Below are 22,376 nucleotides of genomic sequence, written 5' to 3' on the forward strand. Positions count from 1 at the left end.
TGGTTGTAAGGTAAGGGCTCTAATAAGTCACATTGATTGACTAACAGAGCATATAACAACAGAGGGCACTCAGCATTATGTCTTATAGATTTTCTGTCCGTTTTTGAGTGGGAAATGCAATTGCTGTGGATACTGCTTTTATCAGGATCCGCTTTCCAGTCAATTCAAAGTGCAAGTCGCAACATTTAGGCTCACACTTGCTTCATGGTTTTATTAGAATGGGAGCAATGTGTATGTCTAAAAATTCTCATAAGGGAAACTCAAAGGAATAGACCACTGTTTTTTCCATACTGAGACATGTTCTTACCTGAGCTTAGATGAGTTGATGCGTACCTGTCTGGTCTTTGCATGTGCGCTCAGTCACACACAAAGACCAAAGTTGTTGCAGTTAGCCTCGCCTCCTCTCCTCTACGGGGCTAAATGGGTAGTTAGAAGTTAGAAGCGACCAAGCTCTTCTATGTTTTTTCCTATTTAAAAACGGTTATGTGAGAAGTTGTCAGGCTTGGTCCCATAGAGGAGAGGAGGAGAGGCTAAATGCTGACAGCATCTTTGGTCTTTTTGGAGCGACTGAGCACAGGCACTAAGACCGGACAGGTACGCATCAACTTGTCTAAGCTCAGGTAAGAACATATCTCAGTATGGAAAAAAAACGATGGCCGGTTCCTTTAAACACTAACAATAAAGATATATATAAACCCTAAAATTGTCGGGATTGCCATTTATCCCATGTGCAAAAAGCAATTTAGGTGAAAAAAAAAAAACAGAGGCTTTAACATCTCGCTCACTCGCACCAACCTTTGTGTGATCACACGCTCGCCGCTCGAGCCGGGAGATGTATGGGCTGAAGGGAAAGCGGGGAAGTCCCAGAGGGGGCTCGGGCCTGTCCAGAGGTTACAGCCTTTCCCATGGAATCCCGACAGAGCGACGAGTCATCCATCAGAGCTCAACCAGCACTACAAGAGGCAAGGGATTCAAAAAGCAGGATGATTAATGCGCTGTGTGTGTGTGCGTGTGAGTGTGTGTGGCCATTTCTCAGGACATGTGCGCTCAAATGCAGGAGGGAATGTGCCTGGATACCTCTAAAAGCAAAAACGTGGTTAAAAAGATGCCCATGCTTGCATCCGTGGACCTTGGGTAGATGTGCACCGGAGTTAAGACGAGCAGATTCAGCAATGGGCTTTACGCACATGAGCATAATTGGGATAATAGCGAGAGAGGAAGGAAAGTTAGTTATCGTAGTTACCCTGAAACTATAGGCTGAAGAGACAGACAAATGAACATTCCCATATTTGTTATTACAAACTATATACTTTCTCTTGTAAATAATTGGCTACTGATCTAACTGCAACAGATAAACATTAGCTCGTTTTGTTATAAAGCTAAAACAAAGCACTTGTTCCCCATTAAATTAGCGGTGAAACCCGATGAATGAAATAGAAACGAGTTAATAACAAAATGGGTGTTTAGACCACTGTTAATTACAACCTGAAATGTGACTATTGTTAAGGAGGTAGATTCACAAAAGCTCTAGGTGCAGCAATTATATTCTCCACAGCTGGAAAAAAAAAAAGGCTACAAATCCCAATAACCAAGCAATACAAACAATATTACGAGAGAAAATTGAAATCATCTCCCTAAATCCGATCCTGTTAGAACACGGCATAATATTGTGATGCAGCGTTCGGCAATTGGTATCACATTAGTTACACCGCAACTACCATTTAATCTCCAAAATAGATCAATTTTGCATTGACTAAGACTCAGGCGCCTGTCAAAGGAGCGCTCTCCCCTTGCACGTCAATCAGAGTGCCCTGTTTTGTGGCTGAATGAATACAATAGGCCCGTCCAGCGCAGTGAAAAGGACAGGGTAGTTTGGCCATTAGGAGCCGCACACTCGAGTGGATTCATTTTTGTCTGGCCACAAAGGATGCGGCTGAGCTCATAAGCCGCACATTAATATGACCACAGATCAATGGGGTTGTGAAGAGTCTGAGGTATTGTTGACGTAGGGTGGATTTACCACACTGGAAGATCTGGTTTGTGCTGACTTGATTGTCTCGCTACTTCAAGCCACATTTGCACTATCCTCTCAAAGGTAGGGAATATCTTTTTTAACGGTAGCATGGGAGAAATATTCAGTGCTACAGTGCCTATAAAGCACCTCTTTGCAATTTTCTGGTCGAACATTTTCAACTCGTACTCCTTATTTTCACAGCCCCGCAAAATCCGAAGGTCTGGTTTCCTGAGTGGTTGGCGTTCTGGCCTCACAGCCTAAAAGTGCGGGGTTTGATGCTCAGATAGTGTGCGGTCTTTCTGGATGCAACAGTTCTCCCCACCGACCGATATTCTAATCCTCCAGGTGAAGTCTGCATCCTTTTCAATTTCTTTTCTCAAAGTACTAAATTATGATTTTAAAATAACAACAAAGTATAATGTTTACTACAAATGTGTGGACTAAATTGACTATGTGCATAACTTCAAATCATAACAACGCCGCCGAAGAAGTGACTTCCTGTTTCGATCCAGCACACCAAAATGAAAGCACCATCTTATTAATTAGTTCAGCAGTTCATTAGTTATTTCTTTCTGCCTAACTATTCACAAACAAAACACTTAAAATGTGTGTATTCAATTAGATTCTTGTAATGTTGCAAGTACCTGCTGAACAAATCAATGAGACGAGCTGTGTGCTTTTATTTTGGCGTGCTGGATCGAAACAGTCCTTCTGTGGACTCACCACCTGCAGGAGGAGCCACAAGGGGCAGGTGCAGTGTGATCTGGGTCCAACAGCTGCCCCCACGACCCGGCAACGGACAAGTGGAAGACGATGGATGGATGGATGGATGGATGGATGGATGGATGGATGGATGGATGGATGGATGGATGGTTGGATGGATGGATGGATGGATGGATGGATGGATGGATGGATGGATGGATGGATGGATGGATGGATGGATGGATGGATGGATGGATGGATGGATGGATGGATGGATGGATGGTTGGATGGATGGATGGATGGATGGATGGATGGATGGATGGATGGATGGATGGATGGATGGATGGATGGATGGATGGATGGATGGAAAGAAACAGGAAGTCACTTCTTGGGCAGCGTTGTTATGATTTTAAGTTATGCATAGAGACAATTAGCCAGGATTAAAACTTTATCACTACGTTGTCACTACGTAGCCAAAGAAAGAGAGACACATGTCTCTAAAACCACAGTAAGAGATAAGATAAGATGGAACTTTATTGATCTCACAGATGGAGAAATTGCATTCGATGAGAGAGCATCCGGCAGCAGCACCCATTCAGTGCGCACCACTCTTTTTTTTTCTTTGGTGAAAGATCGTTGTGTCGCGGCCGCCATCTTCACTGTTTTGGTCACAGGAGGAGCACTGGTTGATGGGAAATCCGTAGACGATGACCACGGCGGTGGAGCTGTTGCGCAGTAGTCCATATAATATCTGTAGTCCAAACCAAAACTAGATCAAGATCTGGAGATGGGTCCCCAGGCATTGCACTGTGCACACTCTATGATCCTGACTGGTTGCCACTGCAGCATTGAAAGAAGGATCAAAAATGACATTTCCCAAAGGATACAACAGATTGTAAACCATGGCACTGTTTTATACTAGTAACCTATTAGAAATACACTATTACTTGAGTCCAAGGATTATATAAGTTGTTTATTGAGCAAGTAAAGAAGTACAACATTTATTTACTTAACCAGGATAGTACCACTGAGATCAATACTCTCTTTTTCAGGGGAGTCCTGGCCCCAGAGGGGAATCTATTGTACATGTTTTTAGTGGTAGGGGAAACCGGAGTACCCGGAGGAAACCTACGCAGACACGGGGAGAACATGCAAACTCCACACAGAAAGGCCCCGTCCAGTTGGGAATCGAACCCGGGACCTTCTTGCTGTGAAGCACGAGCGCTAACCGCTGCGCCACCGTGCCGTCCATCATTTCATGGCCAATATGAAAGAAAAAGTGTACATCACTGACCTATGGCTCTTCCTATATACAAATCAACCACTTACTTTGTTATTATTATATTTTAACATTCTAATTTGAAAAGTTCCATGCCATCAACATCGTCGTTTGTGTTTGTTGTTAAAAATTGCCAATTACATTTCACAGTTGCTGATTGGACAAGGACCTACAGTTTACCAACAGCACCAAAACTTTAATTGATTCATCTGCCATGGCTCCCGAACATACAAGCAGCAAAACAACTTTCCTTTGTGATAATGGGGAGAAGTTAATTCAAGGTTAAAGCGCTAAAACTATGCTAATTACAGTGAAAAAACCGTGACTCACTTTGCAATTACAATTAAGTGGTAACGTGATATAAACTCGTGCAATTTCAAATGTTTGTTAAAGGTTTCCCCGGCATTAACAGCACCGACGTGCAAATGCCCAAATCAATCACACTAATGTACCTGTAATTGCAGATACAGTGAGTATTCATTATTGCGCGACACTTTTGAAGAAATAACCTGTCAATCAAGCGACAGAGCGACGCTGCCGTTCTCCTCTCTCTTCCGCTCTTCGGCCCGGGGGATATTTATTTACAAGAAACTGCCTCCGCTTGTTACTTCACATCGGGGCATCGGATTGGCGAGCGTTTTGAGACGGCATCGAGTTTGACAAGCCATAAAGAGTAAGCGGAAAAGAGAAAATCCATCGGTGCCCGAGTCGAAAGGAAGGTTTTTAGGAAGCGCTCGGTCGGGCCTGCCTGTCCCGTAGTGGGCGGGACGTTGCTGGCCCCGGGCCCCGCACTATCACTCAGGCTGATGTATAGGTCCACGGGGTCCAAATGAAACCTGTCACAACAAGGGTAATGATGTCAGAGTCACTATAGCTCACTGCCGGGGAGCCACGACGGGGAGGGGACGGAGGAGGAGGGGGGGTGTGGGGGGACGGCCTAGGGAGAAGGAGGACGTCCAGGGATGGGGACAGGGGTGAGGGAGGGAGAAGGGAGAAGGGAGAGGGATGAGGACAGTCTTGAAATCGAACACTTGCAAACGGTTAGAGACTGAACTGGTAATTCTTGAAAGTGACGCCACTGACCATTTTCAAACCAAAGAACCACTTCAGAAATGATTGGGCTTTTTTAAGTAACATCAATTAATGGTGAATTGGTACTTAAGTGGAAACAAATGAGGTCTGAACCAGTATTTCCCAGGAAAACATTGACGCACATACTCTTGATTGTTCAAGTATCTCGGGGTCTTGTTCACGAGTGAGGGACGGATGGAGCGTGAGATCGACAGACGGATCGGCGCGGCGTCAGCAGTGATGCGGTCGCTGTATTGGTCTGTCGTGGTGAAGAGGGAGCTGAGTCGGAGGGCAAAGCTCTCGATTTACCGATCGATCTACATTCCCACCCTCACCTATGGTCATGAGATTTGGGTAATGACCGAAAGGACAAGATCGTGAATACACGCGGCCGAAATGAGTTTCCTTTGCAGGGTGGCTGGGCGCACCCTCCGAGATCGGGTGAGGAGCTCAGTTACCCGGGAGGAGCTCGGAGTAGAGTCGCTGCTCCTTCACGTCGAAAGGAGCCAGTTGAGGTGGCTAGGGCATCTGTTCCGGATGCCTCCTGGTCGCCTCTCGCGGGAGGTGTTCCAGGCATGTCCTAGTGGGACAAGGCCTCGTGGAAGACCCAGGACACGCTGGTGGGACTATGTCTCCGAGCTGGCCTGGTGTCGCCTCGGGGTCCCCCCAGAACAGCTGGAGGAGGTGTGTGTGGATCGGGAATTCTGGGCATCTCTGCTGAGACTGCTGCCCCGCGACCCGGCCCCAGATAAAGCGGAAGAAAATGGATGGATGGATGGATGGACATACTCTTGATTCAAGGACACTGAGCAAACCAGATAGTTCACAATTCTGCTACTCGTGTTCAGCCAACATTTCTGTGCCCGTCTCAAATCCGGATCATTGTCGTGCGCTCCATCAGTACGACGGACATCTCGCTTGGTGTTTAGTGAGGCCATCGTCAGTGGTTTCATTCGCTGATCTCACACTGGATGAATGTGATTACACTTTCCGAAGAACTTCCTAAGGACTTTGGCTTCCCTTCTCAACATTCGACCTGACTGGTTGTGACTCGTGCCCTTGCCCCGAATCACTAACTCATCAGTATTGTGTGCAGCCAAACTTTTAACTGTCATCCCCGGTGACTGTGCAGACGCGCCGTGAGAACGGGGCTGATGTCACCCCACGCACTCATACAGTAGCCCTCGCCGCCTGCATGTTAATCAGTGTCCTCTGTGTCTCTCCCCTTGGTATTTCCAGATTGCCTCTTTACATGGTCGGACCGGTGATAGCTCACGCCATCCCCAAGCCCCTCTCGTTCTCCCCTGTATCATTGACATCATCCTCCTCCTCCTCCTCTCGGCGTGCCCCTCCCCTAACCCACAACTCTCGGGCAATCTCTCCGCATCGCCAAGACTCGGGAGCGCACTAATGGATTGAAAGTCATGGTGGAAGAAGCAACAGTCATTTAAAGATTAATGTCAGGCCTGGTATTTTGAAGGGCAGTCACAGTGAGCGTGCATGAGTGTGTGTGTGTGTGTGTGTGTGTGCGTGTGCGTCCAAGGGAGGAAGAGTCGGCTAAGAAGCGCCTTCATTATCAGCCATTAGGCATAGACTCAGAAAGAGGATGCAACATAGAGACGCACTGCATTACTAAGGCTGAGCTGGCTGGCCTTTACTGGCATGTATCAAAGTGCCTGTCGCTGTCTTCCATAAAACTATATACAGCAACAACAGCAAAAAAAACAACAGGCACTTTTGTGAAATAAAAGTTCAGTTGGTTTACTGAGACGGAGACGGAGAAAAATGTACATTTAGTGCTGATTTTCATCCGTTTCTTTGGGAATTTTTACGGTACAGCATAAAATCCGTGGACATACGATCCTCGTTTTCTTTCTTGCGACATGCGAAAATGCAAGTTGGTTCATGTCGTCAGCTTGGTTGGAAAACATTATGCCACTGTCATGTGAGAATGCTGAGATGCGACAATGGAATCCAGCCCTTGCTCCAAAAAGTAGTTTCAATTCAAGGAGATCAACTTTTGTTATACAGTTAGTCCAATAATGAAGGTATTTTTTTTCCCGGTTTGAACACACGTGATACTGTCTGGCACTTCCTACTTTCTAACATACCTTCTACTCTAAAATCACGTCTATGAAATGATCCGAAATAAAAGGAACACAACCAAACATTCTGGTGATCTTTATTAGACTTGTATCTCCAGCAGCAATACGGTATTTGTGACATTTCCTTTTTTTTGTGCATTGAGATGAATGTCCTCTTTGCAGCCAATGCCACTTTCTCAATGCGTTTTGTTCAACATTTCAGCTGCTCTTCTGTAAAATAGTTGAACGTTCTTGTGACAAGGGCTGCACTCAGTTACTAGAAAAAGAGAGTGCTTCTACCAGAGACACCACTCAATGGACGTTCAAAAGTACAGCTATTAGTCATGTCAGCCTTGACTGGCCGCTCATCTCACCAGCTTATTTCCGTTAAATCTATTATCTTCCAATTATCTACCTCCTAAATCACGTTCTAAGTTACTTTTATAGATATGCATGTCACTTTCCGTGCAGATTGATGAGATGTATTGAAAGAGACATGAACACGGATTTTATCTTGTGGTCCGTCAGAAAGATCTTCAACAGCTAAATATGTAAAACTAGAAGCTTGACTGAAATCCCACTCTCCATCTATCTATAGATGGATGACACGCTTCCAAAAGCAAATACGAGAATTTGGGCATCCATAAACCTCAAACACACACAGTGGTCATCCTGCTGGTATGGTACTGTATAATGATCTAATGACCCGCCATAATCCAAGGACGGCAAGCCGCGCCCCCAATAGGAATTAATTGTTCTTATATATCTTGTGCAATACTGTATTTTCCTCACAAATCAATGTTAGATAATCATTAAATAAACATATAAAGCAAAAGTTATGATCAGTGTTTATTTTTTTTTAACATATTCAGATATTTCTAGATTTTATAGGAGATAAATATTGAAAGAAATGCTCACAAGCCACTTTTGGGTCCCAACCCATCAGCTGAGAATCACGTTGAGATCTGACATTAAATCAAATGCAGAGAGAGCTTCCCCTATAGGGACCATAAAGACAGCCAGCTTGATGCTTGATGTTACCAGGGGGCTATACACGATACACTGAATCAAATGGCCATATGAACTCTTGCCAAGTGCCATGACTGACCCTTTGGGCAGCCCTGCCAAGACACAGAGCATATCAACCCAAATATAAGTGACAGCTTGTAGTACGCGCATTGTCTGATAGCTCAAATGCATCTATACTAAATGCATTTGCGGAAGAAAAAAAAGGTAACCACTTGTGAAGCCTCGGTCCCTCTGCATCTCGGGCAAATCAATGAGAGGAGATTATTTATTCCCTCATACAACTGATTGTTCTAATTTGTATACTCAAGTGGAAATGCCCACTGGACTTCCGATGCAAATGCAACCTGACAATTGCAGGCTCCCGCAAAATCGCCCTCTCTTTGTTCGAAATTGCCACTGCTTCAAATGCCTGCATATTTTCACATCACAAAAAAACAGAACTACCACGAGGCAGAGTGCTAAATATTTAATGTGCATGTCTGATGGCCATAATCGCTTTTCAGGACAATAACACAAACAATCGGTGGGGAAGAAACACTGCCGTGGACAGAATGCCTGGGGGAGAAGGGAACAAGGAGAAAGCACTCAAAGTCATAAAATATAGAAAACAGGTGACTATCAGTGCTAGGTTTGACTGGTGGTTGACCCCAGCACAGTATGGAAGGTCCGGACACAATGCACTTAAGAGCAGCTTCGGAGAAACATCGAGAAAGACACATACTTGAGAATGTCACAAATGTACATTTTTTAGCAAGGACTGTGTCAGGTCTGGATCTGAAGATTTCACAGAGCGACCCCCGAGTCTAGAACACAGCCCTTAAACCTTAAAGGTTACTCGTGAGTCAAGTGCAGAGTCTCTGTGTCTCAGGACTAATGGTGCGTTCCATTTGGACTGAAGTCAGAATTTCAGACCTCCGAGTGGGAATTTTAAACTGGAACGCCCATGAAGTCTGATTTCCCACTGGGAAAGTTGGAGGATCCACACAAGCCCGGAGTTGCTTAAAACAACATGACGACGCACAGTGTGAGCAGTGAATAAAAACACTCGACTCCAATATCTTTTTACTTTTCTTGCATTCTCAACTCTTTGGTTATCCATTACTGCCTGCTCGCTGTCTGACACTATAAGCTCTGGCACTGGATTTGAGCCTCCATGATAAAAAAAAAAAAATGGACTGTTTGCTTTGCGCTGCTAATGTTGCTAACGTCTGCACTCTCTGAATGATTTGTAACATTATTTAATAGGTTATGAATCTAACCACAGAGTTTAGGTTTCTGGAATCATTAATCAAGGCCATATTTTCTCAGGTCTCGTAGCATGTTGCGTTTTTTTTTAACTTATTAATTGTCTGTGAGAGTAAATACTACGCTGATAAAAAAAAAAGACAAAGGGAGAGAGGGATATTGTACAATTACACAATGGAGATTTTTTTTTTTTTCACTCAAACTTGGCTATAAATACTGTGTAAGTGGTGCTAGCCCACAGTTAGCTTTGCCCGCTAGCCTGTTAGCTTCTTCTTTGTGATTCTATTAGTGTGTATTGGGGCCACCAAAGTTGCAATTGTGTTTTTCTGCCAGATACACCAGGGGGAGATAAAAGACCCCCCAATCATCCCATTATCACTTGTATTACCCCCAGAGGGACTATGGAAAGGATTTATTAAGGTAAACAAGTACTGCAACTAAGTACTGTAATTTACTACATTTGTTTTATTGTTTATTGTTTTAATTTCTGACTGACAACTGGAACACTGGAACTCAGACAACAACATGAAAAAAATGGAACGCAGCATAACCCTCTGATCTACGCAGTACTTTACTAGAATACATACTTCTTCTCTATCCATCACTGAAAGTACTCCCCTCCAACGTGCTGTTTAAATTTGAACGGAGAAACTTTATCCAACTATTGATTTCATTTGGGCCAGATTTTCATCATCTAATTATGGCCGAATACCAAACTGTCATGTCGAGAGCCATCTACAGTCTTTTGCACTTGTCAGTCGTGAAGAAATACCTAGGCCCTACATACGAGAATCTGTAGGACAGTGAAGTGTGTCTTGCTCACATTGGGCGAAGAAGCAGAAAATTGTACAGAAGTGTCAGTCAAACAAAAAATGTCATGCACTGTGGAACGTAGGATGGAAAGGGTTTTCCGATTACAATTTGATTTGAGAGTGCTGTCAGTGATGTAAAGGGGCAGACGTCAGGGGAATGCATGGTAGAAGTGAGAGGACTGCTCAACGTATTGGCACTACAAATAAAATACTGCACACAAAGTTATTAACAAAGGGATTATGTGGAAAAAATGGCACTCAATAACAACAATTTCACTATTCACTATTCGGGGCGGTAATAAAGCTTGCGGTCTGAATAAAGAATTGTCTACTGTGTTGCTATATTGGGGGCTCTAAGTAAAAGACTTGCGTTTTATTTGTGTTATTGAGCAAGTAAATGAAGCAACATTTACAAATACCACCCCACTTTCTTGTATTCTCTGCAATGGAAGCACAGAAAACGTTGGAAAGTAGCTCCACACTCTTTGGAGAATTATAAGGAAGACATGCAAAGAGTCTCACAGGCAATGCGGAGATGTAAATAGGCCTGGACAGTGAAGAGGGGGCCAGAGGCGAAGAGCGCGGGCTATGAGCAGGGGAAGTCGTGCTATGGGGGGCTGGCATAGAGACTTGGGAAGAGAGAAAGTGAGTAAGTACTGTATGTGGAGGAATTTGATGGACACGGAACAGGAGAGAAAAAAATGGACTAAACTGACATGAAACAAGGGCATGCCGCCGAACAGCCTAAAAGCTCCTTCCCTTTTGTCAATTAGAGCGGCACTTACAGAACGCGTGCGGAAGGATAATGGCGAGGGAAGGATGTAGTTGAGCTGCCGTGGCGGAGAGGTCAGGCCTTATCTCACCCTGTCTGTCTGTCGACTGCTTCTCTCTGCAGCGCTTCAGAACCGGCTGCCAGCTGCATTTAGGTCTGCGCCGACTCCCAGGCAAAGGCTACACAAATGTTGTTTTTTGAACAGAGCAGAGGGATTTATACAGGGATATGCAGTGTGATATTGGTAGCCTGTGTTAATTGTTTTTTAATTTGGAGAATTTTTACAAAACTTTGACTGAGAATTTGGTACAGAAGACGGACTAGATGAAACAAGCTAAAAGGTTGGCGGTTTGATCTCGTCTTTAGGTCTCTGTGAAAGCATTATTTCATTATGTGTGATTTGCATTGCGTGAAATGCCTTTGTAACTTTGATGGGAGTGGGGCATCTCCAGCTTGTCTCCATACTACTTTGCTTTGACTGTAGATAACCAAACATAGCTGCATTCGGCTTGGCAACATATACACCTAGAATTGTCCGTAGTACAGCTTCAGGTATTAAAATCCTAAAATAAAAGTTGCCCAACATCGAAGAGTCTGTTAGATTTCAGCACTGTAATCCACACCACTTGATAATATCTTCTAAGCCAACAAGACAATAACTGCGATCCAGCTAACTCTAGTTCGTAAACATAGCAGGGTTCAAAGGGCACCGGCTTTGACATGGGAAGAAAACACACTTTCTTTCTCACAGAAGATGAATCAAAGTGATAAACTCGACAGCTGTGGAAGAAAAATGTAGACTTGTAGTGGGGTCTGACTGATTTATACGGCAGCGATGGCTGGGAGGCGTCGGCGGACCCATTCCTGGAAAACTGGGACTGGTTCAGAATGGGAAAGTATAGCGCGAGATAAGTCCACAAAAAGAGTACGGATGGTGGTCGTAGAATAGAAATCAAGGTAGGCTCAGTGCTCATTAGCTCTCCCGCCACAAACAATGCCACAGAGCAGTGCACCTCCCAAGGACATGAATTAAACAGGAAGCCCAGCCGCTCGGAGGAAAGCCGCCCTGCCAGCACTTAGCCAGGCCCCATAAACAAGCAGCAAGCATTTGTCACTTCCTCCTCACCCGACAAAGCGACAGCAGAAATAAATTACCTTTAAGTAGACCCCGTGTTCCCCCATTGCCTTTGGAACCCATCTTTACTTTAGCGCGGAGCCAACCAAAACAGCATGCAAACATGTCCTCGAAAGCAAATCACCTTTTCATAATAGATCATGACTCTCTGCAATAGTGATGACAGTGGGAAAATGGGATGTAGTAAGTGAAAAGTAATGCTCAACCAATGGCGGGAAAAGCTGCGGCGACGGGAAAGCACCATCTTGGCATCAGGGGTTCGCGGGATCGGGTTCTCTCCCCACACTAAAAGAAATGATCAGTGGTCTTCACTTGAAAGAATCTTGGAAACCGATTGCCTTGAAAAAGTCAAGCTAATGTGGCTTATCATTTACAAGTCTCGATAACTCACTTGTTTCCAGTATTGTTAACTCACTTGGTTCCAGTATTAATAACTCACCTGTTTCTAGCAATGCTAACTCACTAATGTCCAGTAATGTTAACTCAATTGTATCAAGTACTGTTAACTCACTAATTTAGTACTGTTAACTCACTTGTTTCCAGTATTAATAACTCACCTGTTTCCAGTAATGTTAACTTAATTGTATCAAGTAATGTTAACTCATTTTTTTCCAGTTTGTCAACTCACTTGTTTCCTGTATGTTAACTCACTTATTTCCAGAACTGTTAACTCACTTATTTTCAGTATTGTTAACTCTAAAATATTTCCAGTATTGTTAACTCACTGTTTCCTATATGATAACTCACAAATGTCCAGTACTGTTCAATTGAGCATTTTTATTGCTGAATACTTACATATTTCAACTTAGTGCTACTCCATTAAATACATTCTTGTAACTAAAAAAAAATCCAGGAAACTGATTGCCTTAAAAATACTGTAAAGACAACTGGAAGATACTGAGGAAGACTTTCCTTGTTGCCTTTCACCATAAACTGCCCTGTCCTCTCTAATATAGAGCCTTCAGGCCCAAAATATCAGTTGAGAAAAAAACAAAACAAGAAGAATGGAGATGGCTATAGGGTCTGTCTACAAAAGATGCACTTTGGTTCAATGAAAGTCCACAAACACAAAAAGGCCCCCACAGCAGCTTGCTGGTTTAACAGGCTAATTAATACTAAGATAATTGTCTAAAATGTTTCACTCCCTTCTTCTTCTATCTGTTGAAGAAATTGCAAAGAAATTGTGCAACCCAGTGCTTCGTGGTGGTACAGTGCAACTTGGGGTTTAGTTTCAGGTTGATCCTGGCATCCAGATTTTAAATAAGACAACCTTTTAGTGAGTTGTACATTGCTATAAAGGAGAATCCAGGAATATTTTGATGCCAGAAAGTACATGAAAGCGTCCAAAATAACACACTTTATTCACAAATGCGAATCGACGTTCTGTCAATGTCGTTACGCATTCCTTTTTGGCGCGCTTTCAGAAACCTTCAATAAAAGGAAGGGGAAAAAAATGGCACACAGGAGCTTCAAATTCCAGAGACAGGAGTCAGGGGATGTTTGCACAGACACATCCCGCTCTACATTGATCATCCTTTACACGGTCGGACAGGGAGCACAAAGCAGAGACACCTGGATGGAGCCACCACTGGGACCACCCATGCCTGATTTGCAACTTGTTTCCGATCCCTACGCAATCTGCATCTTGTAAAACATCTCCCGCTTGCAACATAAATGAACATACAAGAATGTCTTTTTCTTTGGCTTAATTTGCCCGACCCTCTTCGCTGTATTCCCCATTGTATTGTAGAGAACACTCAGTTAGCGTTAAGGGCTCGCCTGGCATCCGGCCATTACAGCGGGCTGCCATTGAGTCAATCTCCAGAGAAAACACAGGTTTGTTAATCAAGCGAAGGAAAAACAATTACTAGAATCCAATAATCGATGGGGGTGGACTAACAATAAATCCTTACCGACTCCTTCACGCGAAAGACAAGAATGGGGGGGAAATAGGCTCCCCTCTAATTAAAGCCAAACGTGACGCTATGCTATCGCTACCTAATAGCAATGCCACTACGCTATTTAGCTCATCTGATTAGGCTGTTTGACACAAGCACAGTCTAATAGCTATTACAAAGTCTCTTTTTTTCCAGAATCATTGCTCAACAGCTGGTAGTGAGCAAGCCCGCGAGGTTAATTCTCTCTGAATAAGACTACTGGCAATGAGTGCTTACAGTGTGGGCTTCCAGTAGCTACGGAGATTGTGTATAAAATGTCTGTGCTAATAATGATATGTAGATAGATGCAGAGGGACATCTAAAATGGCTACCACAGCTATAAACTGAAATACATTAAGAGGTTGAATGAAAAGCAAAGCGAGTGAAATGTTTTTGGAATAAGCCCATTATGTAAAAAAGCAAGAGGTCAAAAAGTACTCGATTTCGCTAAAATGCTAAAATGAAGGTTAAAATGTTTTTAATGACGCCGGTTGTCGTTCGCTGAATCCGAAATCCGGATCTAGAGGCGGACAGGGATAGAAAGGCATAATAGGTTTCTGGGAATTATAGCAAAAGGGGAGAGCCTTTCCTGGTGAATCAGGTGAGACAAATCTAGTAAGGTTCAGAGTCTTACGCATATGAAAGCAGCTAAAAACTGTATTTACTTAGATGAGGAGTCAAACAGTTCTCAAGGTTTGATTATGCAATCTTGCAAGCAAGGGGTCGTGTGCTTCTGACCACTGGAAATGGTAAAAGGACTCTTGACTGGGAGTCAAATATTGAATCTGTTCATCACAAAGAGCCATATCATATTTAAACATCCCACCTCTAAGTTAATATTACATTACATTTTGGATGCATGTGTTGGGTGAAGCGGACAGGCATTCCCACTTAGCACAATGGCAACAATAAGTCTGCAGTGATCAATAACCCTTCATGACTTGCTTTAAAAGGGTCCCATCCTCGAGCCTCTTCCTATCCATCTCTTCCGGCCTTATTTCCAGTTAGCCCTTCCTGTCTCATCTATAATTCTAACTCTTTTCTCCCCTCTTCACTCTCCCTGTGCACCTCCCTAATCACATTCGGCTCAATTTAACTCTATTTTCTGCAATTTATGTGCAGTATCTGACTATTTCTCTTGTTCTCTGCGTTTCATAGAATTATCAACTTTCAATTTTCATCTCCTGTCAGCTGTTTTCTTTGTATTATCTCTGTGCGTACACGGACCGTGAACATTTAACACAGATGAGCTCCACATCAAGTAAATGGCACATACTGCAGACATATTGCAACATCTAACACAAAAATATACTACATGATTCACCAACCCAGATATTTGCAGGGATGTTCTCACCACTTTCAGTATATGCTCTTACTACGAGAACATTTGGATCTAAAATTGCATTGGATTGCCATGGATGTTGTATGAGATTAAATAGGTTCCTCGGTAAACAGAAGGTTGTACTTCACGTACTTCACATTGTGGCTCAAGAAAATATATCCCTCCATCCACAAAAAGTATCTTGAAAACTGGTGAAAACTCGCTGAATTGAGACTGTTTACCATTTACCATACCATCTATTGTGATTCCATGTTTTGGAATCACAATAGATCTTTAACACTTTAGTTGCTAAAGTCCTATATTATAGCAATTATACCAATGTAAGTTTAAAAAAAAAAAATATTGTTTCAATTACAAATAATTCTTTTGCCTTGGATAGAGAGAGCAAACCTTACAAGGCTTTAGCATCCTCACACCTGTGCCTCTTCTATTTCACCTTACAGTTCTCTGTCCATTGGCTCTATGGACCCCCTACAGCCCACCGCTCACAGGTTTCCCAGGGCACATTGTTGCATCCCGGCGGAAGCTTGCACAGCATTCTGCCATAAATAATTGAAGAGGCCCCACACGGCCAGGCACGCACAGTCTAAATGGATTATTCTGGGGGAGATCAATGCTGGCCTGTGAGGGTTTTATTAGAGGCTGCAGTTGAAGCATACAAGGCCATTGCCAATGCTCCCAACTCTCTGTCTTAATTCCATGTGCTTGATGCTGTTGTACGACACGGTAGCTTTACCTTCAACCATCCACCGAGGCCCCCCACCCCCGGTCTTAATGGGCACTGGATCACTCTAAATTAAACATAAATGGCTGTCCAGAACAATACATGAAAGATTTATGGTCTGCGATGCTAGGTCAGTAGTAAACAGTCTACAGTGTCTAGTTAACCATGTCGAGATGCTAAGTGACCAATGACATCGGTTCCCACTTCCTGGCACCGTGGGTGCAAGCTGTGGAGAAATGGGGGATGGGCCAACTCCTCCTTGACCTTCAAGAGTTACAGCGCTGGAGGGCAGTTGATGGCTGCAAGTGCAATTAAACCCACAGCAAGCCACCGTCCCCGGAGATTTACATCTGTCTCCTCCAGCAAGAAATGGAACCTACTCCGTCTGAAAAGGACTTATGTTCGTACAAGCCAGACAGTCACATTTCTTCTGCAATATGTATGAATGTCTATAGGTATAAAGATTTGTTTTCTATTTCTTTAAAATAAAAGGTAGCCTACGAAAAACATTAGTAGAGCGCAATATAAAACACATCATCTTTTGAGCGGTTACAACAAAATATATTTGCGTTCATATTGTTTGCTTTTTCAAATTTGAATGCTCCTGATGAGATTGAAATGCACACTATGCTATATGAGCTGTATATTGATTGCAATACAAAAAGAAAATCACAAAAGTGGAGGATTGTCATTCTCTGTCATTTATTATGTGTTCAAATTTGGGCCAATGAGCCACTTTGTTCCTCTGTATGTGTAGTTCCCAAAGAAACCATCTATATCTATATGAGAAATATATACTATACCTGTATATTAAAAACAAAAACATCATTGTTATCGTATGGTGGTGGTGGCTGAATTCGATGGTACTTCTGTTTTGTACTCTTGGCATATGCACTCAAAGCAGCTACCAGGAGTGCAATTACCCTTGAGTAAAGAGCTGTTGAGCTCTAACATGCTGATCTAAATTGAACTGTGTGACTGTGACAAGTTTCTCTTTTGCTGCTGACACAGAGCGGCTGCTACAAGTTTCCAACTTCACAACAAATTTTCACACTTCAACCGTTACAAACCGTTATGACCAATAGTTCAAAACATACATACTGTACGTACATACACACATACAGTTTGTAAATTATGCAGTTGTTGTTGGTAGCAGGTAGCAGGAGCAGTTGTTAAGCATGTATCCCTGAACTAAATAAACAATGTGCCTAGGAAACACATCTTTATCATAATTAGATTGATCTGGTTTCTTGGTCTACGTCGCGCTTCAGTAGTAACTTAAGTCTGAGTGTGAGAAAAATATTGTATGCTTATTAATTATCACAGTTCAATCAGTCCTACTTTATGTATTGTTTGCTCACCTTACTTCTCATCCAGTTTCATAAGGGAAGTGAAACTGAGTACATGACTGATGGAAATGAACATGTTTCTGAGCAGACAATCTGTAATCACGCCAATCCTTCGATAAGCTATGTGTTGATTCTGTTTGCTTGAGAGGGAGTTGCATCTCTGATTGTAAACTGCTCACTCCTTGCAAGTAAAAGCGCTGAAAGACATCTCAAGTCTGCTGTGGTTTCTGAGTTTGTTCTTATTCATATTAGGAGTATTTTGATTCTGACACTGAGCTGTACTGAACGTTAGGGCTGTGCTCAATATATTGGACCGACGATATATCGTAACGGAGAACGAGACGATACATGAATCGATGCACCTGTACGTATAGTGATACACAAATATGTTTGTCCAACCATAGTCTTTATTCAGAATGAATATCACAACATGCAACTACTCCAATGAAAGGCTTAAATTGCATAGTAAAAATAAATTTAGCATAAAAAAAGCACTAAATTTTGTGCACCTGGAAGATCCTGGAAGATTTTTTCTTAAAATTGCGCTACATATCGTGTCGTGAACTCTCTATCGGGATACGTATCGTATTGTGAAGTTGTTGGCATTAACCAGCCCTACCCTATGTCATAATTCATTGATCAGGGAAGAATATGAGGCCTACTGTCTTTGACATGAGCACATGAGGCTTTCAGTTCATCTTGCAAATGCCCTGATATTCCTCAGAAAGACAAACTGTGACAAAGCTTCTCTCTTACATCTCACAATCTACCAAGAAAATATGTACACATCAAAGCCATTAGAGTGTCAGTCCCTCGCCTTGGACCAGGTCAGAATGTTAAAAAAAAAGAGTGAATAGTGCATTCTGTGTCCTCATTCTAGCTGTCATGAATCCCTCTAAAAAGCACATACGATCTGACGCAACAGCACAATCCTGGTGAGATACAAGGACACTCATTCATGTTTAAATATTGCACAGCCCATTTGCATCAGGATTTGACAACCATATGGTGTTTGACAAAATGTACATATGGCATGGGTGAGCAGTATGTTGTTGGAAAGGAATGGCTCAAACTCTGCAATTGATTACAGGGTACATTATATTTGCAAAATCAATCTTCAAAGTATTTAATGGATAAACATGAAGAATCTGCGTAGTACTGCATGTGCACTTAACTCACTGCTGACTCTAATTTGGCTTCTGTTGCCACACCGTGATGTCATCCACATACCCCCTCTAGAATTTAGTGCACTAACCTTTATAGGAGGAATAGTATGTTAATACCACAACTTGCACATTTATAACATTGTATGATCAAAACAGTCACACAAATCTTGCCGTTCTTCTGAAGGCAAAAACTATACCCTATCCAGCTGGTCTGGTGCACATAGAATATGCTCTACTTAAGCAGTACTTTTTACCATTTGACTTCCATATCCATATTTTATGTGCTATGGTTCCTTTTTACAAGCGGCAGTCATCCACACTTTCCACTAATGATTTGACCACACGCTTGGCTCGCTTGCCGTCTCGGTGCCGCATTGGACTTATGGCTTATCTTGTTAATGTATTAAAAGTATATGTGCATATGTAATTAACATTGAAGTATGGCCTGACTCACATGCATGCATTTATTTTCGTTGGCCAGGCTGCTGACAGGTGATGAAGAGGTAGAGCTGCAGGGGGAGGAAAAACTGAACTCGAGCTTGCCATCCCATCACCCATCTTACATGCCAAGATGTGCTCCGATTGATTTCTAGTTAGGATGCACGGTGTGGAAAAGGGTATAGTGTTCAAAAATCTGTTCAAGTAGTTGATATGATCCATTTTTACTTGAAACCATGCCACAACCACTAAAACCCATTATCAGATTTTAGAAAAGAGACATTAATAGAAGTGAAATACAGTCTGTCGTCATATGATGTCTGACATACTCCATCTACCTAAGTCAGTTTGGCCCTGATCCAAGGCAGAACTACCCGACACACTGGATTCACTACATCCATACAGCCCGCCCCCAAACTCGGACTGGTCCGATCAGAAAAGTCCAGCAGGGAAGTCAATCTCTATGGAGCAGTATCAGACAGCTTGTACTGAATACATGGAGGAATTCAAGTTGGCTAGCCAGGCAGTCCCTAAGCCACAAAAAACAGGACTGACTGTATTAGAAAAGGGGTTTTCAAAACACTTGTTGATCTGCTGCCAAGTCCTTAGAGAAAAACTCCTGATGGGACACTGAAACAAAAGCTCTGAGAAAACACCAGTCTTTCAATCTGATGCAAAAATTGCCAAATGTGTCTGCCTTTCAACACAAATTGCCATCGTATAGGTCTGAGTCCTCTGTTAGCGTGCATTTCCTCTGTTCTTGGGCTTTGATTGCCCCGCGGGATATAAATAGGGCTGTTTAAACAATCCTCTGAGCATGTCCAACATGGGTACTTGATCGTGCTGTGAACAATGCAGCGTGCGGGGGAACGCTTCATAAAACGTATCCAGGCCATTAGGTTTGAGGGAAAGACTCCAATAATGGCCGTCCTTCTGCATGTCTGGAGTGAAGACAGCATTAAATGGGGAGTGAGTGATTCTCGCCTGGGCAGGTTGGCGTTAACACACAGGGAGGCGCATCCCAAAACCACGGGTATAGTCGCATTAGGAATGTCCGTTGTCTTTTTCGGCCGCCCAAAATGGGAAAGTCCACTCTGCATCTAATGTTTTTATCGATTCAAGTGAAATGTTATGTTGTTCTAAATGTACAATAGATCCGAAACAGCGGACCTAAGGAAGACAATACAGGTAGAGAACAGATCCACACAACAAACCCAAAATATTCCGAGCGAATAGCCTTAACATATCTACATTCCAGAAGAAAAACATAGGTGCGATGATATTACAACATGACGGAAAACAAAGCGGTGAATGTTGGACCTTATAGGCGTATCGTGCCGTGCTCCTCAGATAGGCTTTTCAATGGGTAACAGGCTGACTCAACAAGGGGGTGTGGTGTTGTTGATGTGGGGTGGGGGTCCGTCCAAATTTCTGAAGTGATGGAGCATAACGGGGAATTGCAATCCACAGCAACATCATAAATTTGATTACATTACATTGCAGCGCGAGCCTGTAAGCCATTTGTAGGCACCATAAAAAAGCTATAACTAAGTTACCACGGGTACAGAGAAAAATGAATAAAGCCATTTTCTTTTAACAACCGGGGCGCAGGCGAGATATTGTTCTCTCCCCTTTCTCTCTCTTTTCTCGCTGGCTTTTATGAGCTGTGCATGGATGCGGGCTAAACTCACTGAGGGGTGCGATTGAGAGAGAAGAAACACACAACTAGATTAGTTAGAAAACTATAGGGATCGATAGAAATGAAACTCACGGATTCCCTGTTTACTCCAGCTGAATTTAAGTAGCCTCATAAAACAAGTACACTGGGGGTATTCGCTCACATGAACAGAACATCTTTCTCATAGCCAGTTTCAAGGCAGGGTGTAGCACAGTGCACGCACACAGAGCGGGGGAAACTTCTGTCTTCTGTGTTCTTCTATGTTTCTCACAACTCGGGAGAGCGGGGCTGACGGAGTGGCGCACATCGACGCCCGATCTGCAAACTCCCGATTCGGCTCGGCGGGGGTGCATACGCCGACCCAAAATGTAGGGCTCTGAAAACTCTGTCTTTATCGCTTCACAAATCGGGGAGTGAGAACTGCGATATGCCTGGGGAAAATAACCTGATCGATACCGCCGCGCGCGTGAAGGTCCGTTTTTACTTTACAAGGCGCTCGTCAACGCATCCGCTCCATCACATGCCCAATCAAACATTCTTTACGCGCAGAGGTTCGCACTTCTAAACACACCTCCGCGCCACACGCAGCATCTCCACGAGCGCCCAAAAAAAAAGCAGCCGGTGAGAATTGAGCTGATAAGAGAGAAAAGGCTTTGCTTTATTTTGGGAAATCTCAACGGGGAGGGGGAGTGGGGGGACAACTGGAATGGAGAACGTGCACCTACGCGTTTTTTTTCTTTCTTTCTTTCTTTTTTTCTTTTTTTTTTGTGTGTCGTTCTAGAGTGATGGGAATCTGCGATGCTGTGCGATGAGCGGAGCTATAGGAGCTGCCTTATCCTGCGTCTCTCCCGCAGAGTCCGGGACCACAAAGCGTGGTTCATTACAGCAACAAAAAATCCTCGTGGCGCCGTTTATGCGAGATAAATGTGCCCCGTTAATGGACAAACGATAACATCTTTGATTGGGGGGGGGGGTGAAAGTAGCGGAAAGTGACAGCAGCAGCGGCGGCGGCGGGGGTATGCGCTTACCGTTGAGGAGTTGCTCGTTCTTTCTCCACCTTTTGAAACCCCTCACGTCTTCATGGTGAAAACATAGAATAATCCCCCGCGTTAAGCGTCTGCGTCCTGGGTGCAAGTCCGGCGAGAGCGCCCCGGGAAAAGCAGCGGCGCGCCTCCTGAGATTGTTTCGGTGCAATTTTTTTTTCAAATTATTATTTCTTTTTTTTTTTTTAATCCAGCCGTGGAGCGCAGGTTGCTCGGGACGCGTCTGGCACAGCTCAGAGGAGGAGGACCTCACTCAGCTCCCTCAACAGCAGCAGCCACCACCGCCGTGCGCAATTGGAGAGAGCGGAGCGGCGTGTGCGTGCGTGCGTGCGCGCGCATGTGTGTGTGAGTGTGTCTGCGAAGGGGAAGCTGAGAGAATGATGTCATGCGTCCGGCTCTCTCTCTCTCTCCAAACGGGCACTCAACTCACGAATCTCTCCATCTATCACCGTGTCTTTTGGAAATAGTGTGATTTTTAGACAAAGATCATGAACTTTGCATTTGTAATCAATTTAAAAAAGAAAAAAAAAATCTCTCCATGTTTCAAATAGCAGAT

At 43.5% G+C, this 22,376-nt stretch overlaps 1 protein-coding gene across 4 annotated transcripts in view; it reads right to left on the reverse strand.

The window, feature by feature from the left end:
- The window catches only part of ptprsa (protein tyrosine phosphatase receptor type Sa), a 207,812-nt gene extending 185,669 nt beyond the window's left edge, over positions 1-22,143 (reverse strand). For 2 of the 4 annotated variants that reach the window (XM_079575488.1, XM_079575485.1), the window contains exon 1: positions 21,806-22,143. The gene's annotated coding sequence lies outside the window, so the exon portion shown is untranslated. Of the gene's footprint in view, positions 1-795; positions 954-21,805 lie in introns of all 4 variants that reach the window. The other 2 variants (XM_079575486.1, XM_079575490.1) reach the window with 2 other exon arrangements.
- Positions 22,144-22,376: the final 233 nt, after the last annotated feature.

The sequence above is a fragment of the Gobius niger genome, assembly GCF_951799975.1.
Source record: "Gobius niger genome assembly, chromosome: 17".
NCBI classification, from domain to species: domain Eukaryota; kingdom Metazoa; phylum Chordata; class Actinopteri; order Gobiiformes; family Gobiidae; genus Gobius; species Gobius niger.